Source organism: Aegilops tauschii, chromosome 7, assembly GCF_002575655.3.
Source record: "Aegilops tauschii subsp. strangulata cultivar AL8/78 chromosome 7, Aet v6.0, whole genome shotgun sequence".
Lineage (NCBI taxonomy): Eukaryota > Viridiplantae > Streptophyta > Magnoliopsida > Poales > Poaceae > Aegilops > Aegilops tauschii.
The window spans coordinates 500325819-500331818 of record NC_053041.3 but is presented as its reverse complement, the minus strand read 5'-3'; positions in this window follow the sequence as shown (position 1 = coordinate 500331818).

The window sequence follows — 6000 nt, the reverse complement described above, 5'->3', positions numbered from 1 at the left end:
CTCATGCCCGGGTCGAGAGATATGATGTCTCCGACAAGTTCTTCAGCTGTAAAATGGAGGAGAACAGTTCTGTTAGTGAGCACATACTCAGAATGTCTGGGTTGCACAACCGCTTGTCTCAGCTGGGAGTTAATCTCCCGGATGACGCGGTCATTGACAGAATCCTCCAGTCGCTTCCACCAAGCTACAAGAGCTTTGTGATGAACTACAATATGCAGGGGATGGAAAAGACCATTCCCGAGGTATATTCAATGCTGAAATCAGCGGAAGGGGAGATCAGAAAAGAACATCAAGTGTTGATGGTGAATAAAACCACTAAGTTCAAGAAGGGCAAGGGTAAGAAGAACTTCAAGAAGGACGGCAAGGGAGTTGCCGCGCCCGGTAAACCAGTTACTAGGAAGAAGTCAAAGTATGGACCCAAGCCCGAGACTGAGTGCTTTTATTGCAAGGGAAGTGGTCACTGGAAGCGGAACTGCCCCAAATACTTAGCGGACAAGAAGAAGGCCGGCAACACCAAAGGTATATGTGATATACATGTAATTGATGTGTACCTTACCAGTACTCGTAGTAGCTCCTGGGTATTTGATACCGGTGCGGTTGCTCATATTTGTAACTCAAAACAGGAACTACGGAATAAACGGAGACTGGCGAAGGACGAGGTGACGATGCGCGTCGGGAATGGTTCCAAAGTCGATGTGATCGCCGTCGGCACGCTACCTCTGCATCTACCTACGGGATTAGTTTTAAACCTCAATAATTGTTATTTAGTGCCAGCTTTGAGCATGAACATTGTATCTGGATCTCGTTTAATTCGAGATGGCTACTCATTTAAATCCGAGAATAATGGTTGTTCTATTTATTTGAGAGATATGTTTTATGGTCATGCCCCGCTGGTCAATGGTTTATTTTTGATGAATCTCGAACGTGATGTTACACATGTTCATAGTGTGAATACCAAAAGATGTAAAGTTGATAACGATAGTCCCACATACTTGTGGCACTGCCGCCTTGGTCACATTGGTGTCAAGCGCATGAAGAAGCTCCATGCAGATGGACTTTTGGAGTCTCTTGATTACGAATCATTTGACACGTGCGAACCATGCCTCATGGGTAAGATGACCAAGACTCCGTTCTCCGGAACAATGGAGCGAGCAACCAACTTATTAGAAATCATACATACCGATGTGTGTGGTCCAATGAGTGTTGAGGCTCGCGGAGGATATCGTTATGTTCTCACTCTCACTGATGATTTAAGTAGATATGGGTATGTCTACCTAATGAAACACAAGTCTGAAACCTTTGAAAAGTTCAAGGAATTTCAGAGTGAAGTTGAGAATCAACGTGACAGGAAAATAAAATTCTTACGATTAGATCGTGGTGGAGAATATTTAAGTCACAAATTTGGTACACACTTAAGGAAATGTGGAATAGTTTCACAACTCACGCCGCCTGGAACACCTCAGAGAAATGGTGTGTCCGAACGTCGTAATCGCACTCTATTGGATATGGTGCGATCTATGATGTCTCTTACCGATTTACCGCTCTCATTTTGGGGCTATGCTTTAGAGACTGCCACATTCACTTTAAATAGGGCTCCGTCGAAATCCGTTGAGACGACACCGTATGAATTATGGTTTGGGAAGAAACCTAAGCTGTCGTTTCTAAAAGTTTGGGGATGCGATGCTTATGTCAAGAAACTTCAACCTGAAAAGCTCGAACCCAAGTCGGAAAAATGTGTCTTCATAGGATACCCTAAGGAAATTATTGGGTATACCTTCTACCTCAGATCCGAAGGCAAGATCTTCGTTGCCAAGAACGGGTCCTTTCTAGAGAAGGAGTTTCTCTCGAAAGAATTGAGTGGGAGGAAAGTGGAACTTGATGAGGTGATAGTCACCCCTTCCGAACCGGAAAGTAGCGCAGCGCGGGAAAATGTTCCTGTGGTGCCTACACCGACTGGGGAGGAAGTTAATGATGATGATCATGAAGCTTCGGATCAAGTTACTGAACTTCGTAGGTCCACAAGGACACGTTCCACACCAGAGTGGTACGGCAACCCTGTCCTGGAAATCATGTTGTTAGACAACGGTGAACCTTCGAACTATGAAGAAGCGATGGCGGGCCCGGATTCCGGCAAATGGCTAGAAGCCATGAAATCCGAGATAGAATCCATGTATGAAAACAAAGTATGGACTTTGACTGACTTGCCCGATGAGCGGCGAGCCATAGAAAACAAATGGATCTTTAAGAAGAAGACGGACGCAGATGGTAATGTGACCATCTACAAAGCTCGACTTGTCGGTAAGGGTTATCGACAAGTACAAGGGGTTGACTACGATGAGACTTCCTCACCCGTAGCGAAGCTGAAGTCCGTCCGAATCATGTTAGCAATTGCCGCATACTATGATTATGAGATATGGCAGATGGACGTCAAAACGGCATTCCTTAATGGCTTCCTTAAGGAAGAGTTGTATATGATGCAGCCGGAAGGTTTTGTCGATCCTAAGAATGCTAACAAAGTATGCAGGCTCCAGCGCTCAATCTATGGGCTGGTGCAAGCATCTCGGAGTTGGAACATTCGCTTTGACGAAATGATCAAAGCGTTTGGGTTTACACAGACTTATGGAGAAGCCTGTGTTTGCAAGAAAGTGAGTGGGAGCTCTGTAGCATTTCTCATATTATATGTGGATGACATACTATTGATGGGAAATGATATAGAATTCTTGGAAAGTATAAAGGCATATTTGAATAAGTGTTTTTCAATGAAGAACCTTGGAGAAGCTGCTTATATATTAGGCATCAAGATCTATAGAGATAGATCAAGACGCCTCATTGGTCTTTCACAGAGTACATACCTTGACAAGATATTGAAGAAGTTCAGTATGGATCAGTCCAAGAAGGGGTTCTTGCCTGTATTGCAAGGTGTGCAATTGAGCACGGCTCAATGCCCGACCACGGCAGAAGATATAGAAAAGATGAGTGTCATCCCCTATGCCTCGGCCATAGGGTCTATTATGTATGCCATGCTGTGTACCAGACCTAATGTAAACCTTGCCGTAAGTTTGGTAGGAAGATACCAAAGTAATCCCGGCATGGAACACTGGACAGCGGTCAAGAATATCCTGAAGTACCTGAAGAGGACTAAGGATATGTTTCTCGTTTATGGAGGTGACGAAGAGCTCGTCGTAAAGGGTTATGTCGACGCTAGCTTCGACACAGATCTGGATGACTCGAAGTCACAAACCGGATACGTGTATATTTTGAATGGAGGAGCAGTAAGCTGGTGCAGTTGCAAGCAAAGCGTCGTGGCGGGATCTACATGTGAAGCGGAGTACATGGCAGCCTCGGAGGCAGCGCAGGAAGCAATCTGGATGAAGGAGTTCATTACCGACCTAGGGGTGATTCCCAATGCGTCGGGCCCGATGACTCTCTTCTGTGACAACACTGGAGCTATTGCCCTTGCGAAGGAGCCCAGGTTTCACAGGAAGACCAGGCATATCAAGCGTCGCTTCAACTCCATTCGTGAAAGTGTTCAAAATGGAGACATAGATATTTGTAAAGTACATACGGACCTGAATGTAGCAGATCCGTTGACTAAACCTCTCCCTAGGGCAAAACATGATCAACACCAGGACGCAATGGGTGTTCGATTCATCACAATGTAACTAGATTATTGACTCTAGTGCAAGTGGGAGACTGTTGGAAATATGCCCTAGAGGCAATAATAAATGGTTATTATTATATTTCTTTGTTCATGGTAATTGTCTATTGTTCATGCTATAATTGTATTGTCCGGAAATCGTAATACATGTGTGAATACATAGACCACAAAGTGTCCCTAGTAAGCCTCTAGTTGACTAGCTCGTTGATCAACAGATAGTCATGGTTTCCTGACTATGGACATTGGATGTCATTGATAACGGGATCACATCATTAGGAGAATGATGTGATGGACAGGACCCAATCCTAAGCATAGCATAAAAGATCGTGTAGTTTCGTTTGCTAGAGCTTTTCCAATGTCAAGTATCTTTTCCTTAGACCATGAGATCGTGCAACTCCCGGATACCGTAGGAGTGCTTTGGGTGTGCCAAACGTCACAACGTAACTGGGTGACTATAAAGGTGCACTACGGGTATCTCTGAAAGTGTCTGTTGGGTTGGCACGGATCGAGATTGGGATTTGTCACTCCGTATGACGGAGAGGTATCTCTGGGCCCACTCGGTAATGCATCATCATAATGAGCTCAATGTGACTAAGGCGTTAGTCACGGGATCATGCATTGCGGTACGAGTAAAGAGACTTGCCGGTAACGAGATTGAACAAGGTATTGGGATACCGACGATCGAATCTCGGGCAAGTAACATACCGATTGACAAAGGGAATTGCATACGGGATTGATTGAATCCTCGACACCGTGGTTCATCCGATGAGATCATCGTGGAACATGTGGGAGCCAACATGGGTATCCAGATCCCGCTGTTGGTTATTGACCGGAGAGGCGTCTCGGTCATGTCTGCATGTCTCCCGAACCCGTAGGGTCTACACACTTAAGGTTCGGTGACGCTAGGGTTGTAGAGATATATGTATGCGGAAATCCGAAAGTTGTTCGGAGTCCCGGATGAGATCCCGGACATCACGAGAGGTTCCGGAATGGTCCGGAGGTGAAGAATTATATATAGGAAGTCCAGTTTCGGCCACCGGGAAAGTTTCGGGGGTTACCGGTATTGTACCGGGACCACCGGAAGGGTCCCGGGGGTCCACCGGGTGGGGCCACCTATCCCGAAGGGCCCCATGGGCTGAAAGTGGAAGGGAACCAGCCCCTAGTGGGCTGGGCGCCCCCCCTTGGGCCTCCCCCCATGCGCCTAGGGTTGGGAACCCTAGGGTGGGGGGACTTCCCCCTTGGCTTGGGGGGCAAGGCAACCCCTTCCACCCCTTGGCCGCCGCCCCCCAACCCTAGATGGGTTTTGGCCGGCCCCCCCTCCCAAGGGGGCCTATATAAAGGGGGGGAGGGAGGGCAGCAACCTACAGCCTTGGGCGCCTCCCTCTCCCCCTGCAACACCTCTCTCTCTGGCAGAAGCTCGGCGAAGCCCTGCCGGAGACCCGCTACATCCACCACCACGCCGTCGTGCTGCTGGATCTCCATCAACCTCTCCTTCCCCCTTGCTGGATCAAGAAGGAGGAGACGTCGCTGCACCGTACGTGTGTTGAACGCGGAGGTGCCGTCCGTTCGGCACTCGGTCATCGGTGATTTGGATCACGGCGAGTACGACTCCGTCATCCACGTTCATTGGGACGCTTCCGCTCGCGATCTACAAGGGTATGTAGATGCACTCCTTTCCCCTCGTTGCTAGTATACTCCATAGATGCATCTTGGTGAGCGTAGGAAAATTTTAAAATTATGCTACGATTCCCAACAGTCAATCCCTTCACGGTCAATCGCAACGGTGAGATCTCATAAAGATAGATATAAAAGATTACTAAAACGTAAAACAAAATAAAAGTAAATAAAACTCAGCGAGGTATTTTTGGTATATAGACCTGAAAATATATGAAGGAAAATAGACCCGGGAGCCATAGGTTTCACTAGAGGCTTCTCTCTTGAAAGAAAATAATACGGTGGGTGAACAAATTACTGTCGAGCAATTGATAGAAAAGCGCAAAGTTATGACGATATCCAAGGCAATGATTATAATATAGGCATCACGTCCGTGTCAAGTAGACCGACTCCTACCTGCATCTACTACTATTACTTCACACATCGTCCGCTATCCAGCATGCATCTAGAGTATTAAGTTCATAAATAACGGAGTAACGCCTTAAGCAAGATGACATGATGTAGAGGGATAAACTCAAGCAATATGATGAAACCCCCATCTTTTTACCCTTGATGGCAACAATACAAATACGTGCCTCGTTACCCGTACTTTGTCACTGGGTGAGGGCACCGCAAGATTGAACCCAAAACTAAGCACCTCTCCCATTGCAAGAACTACCAATCTAGTT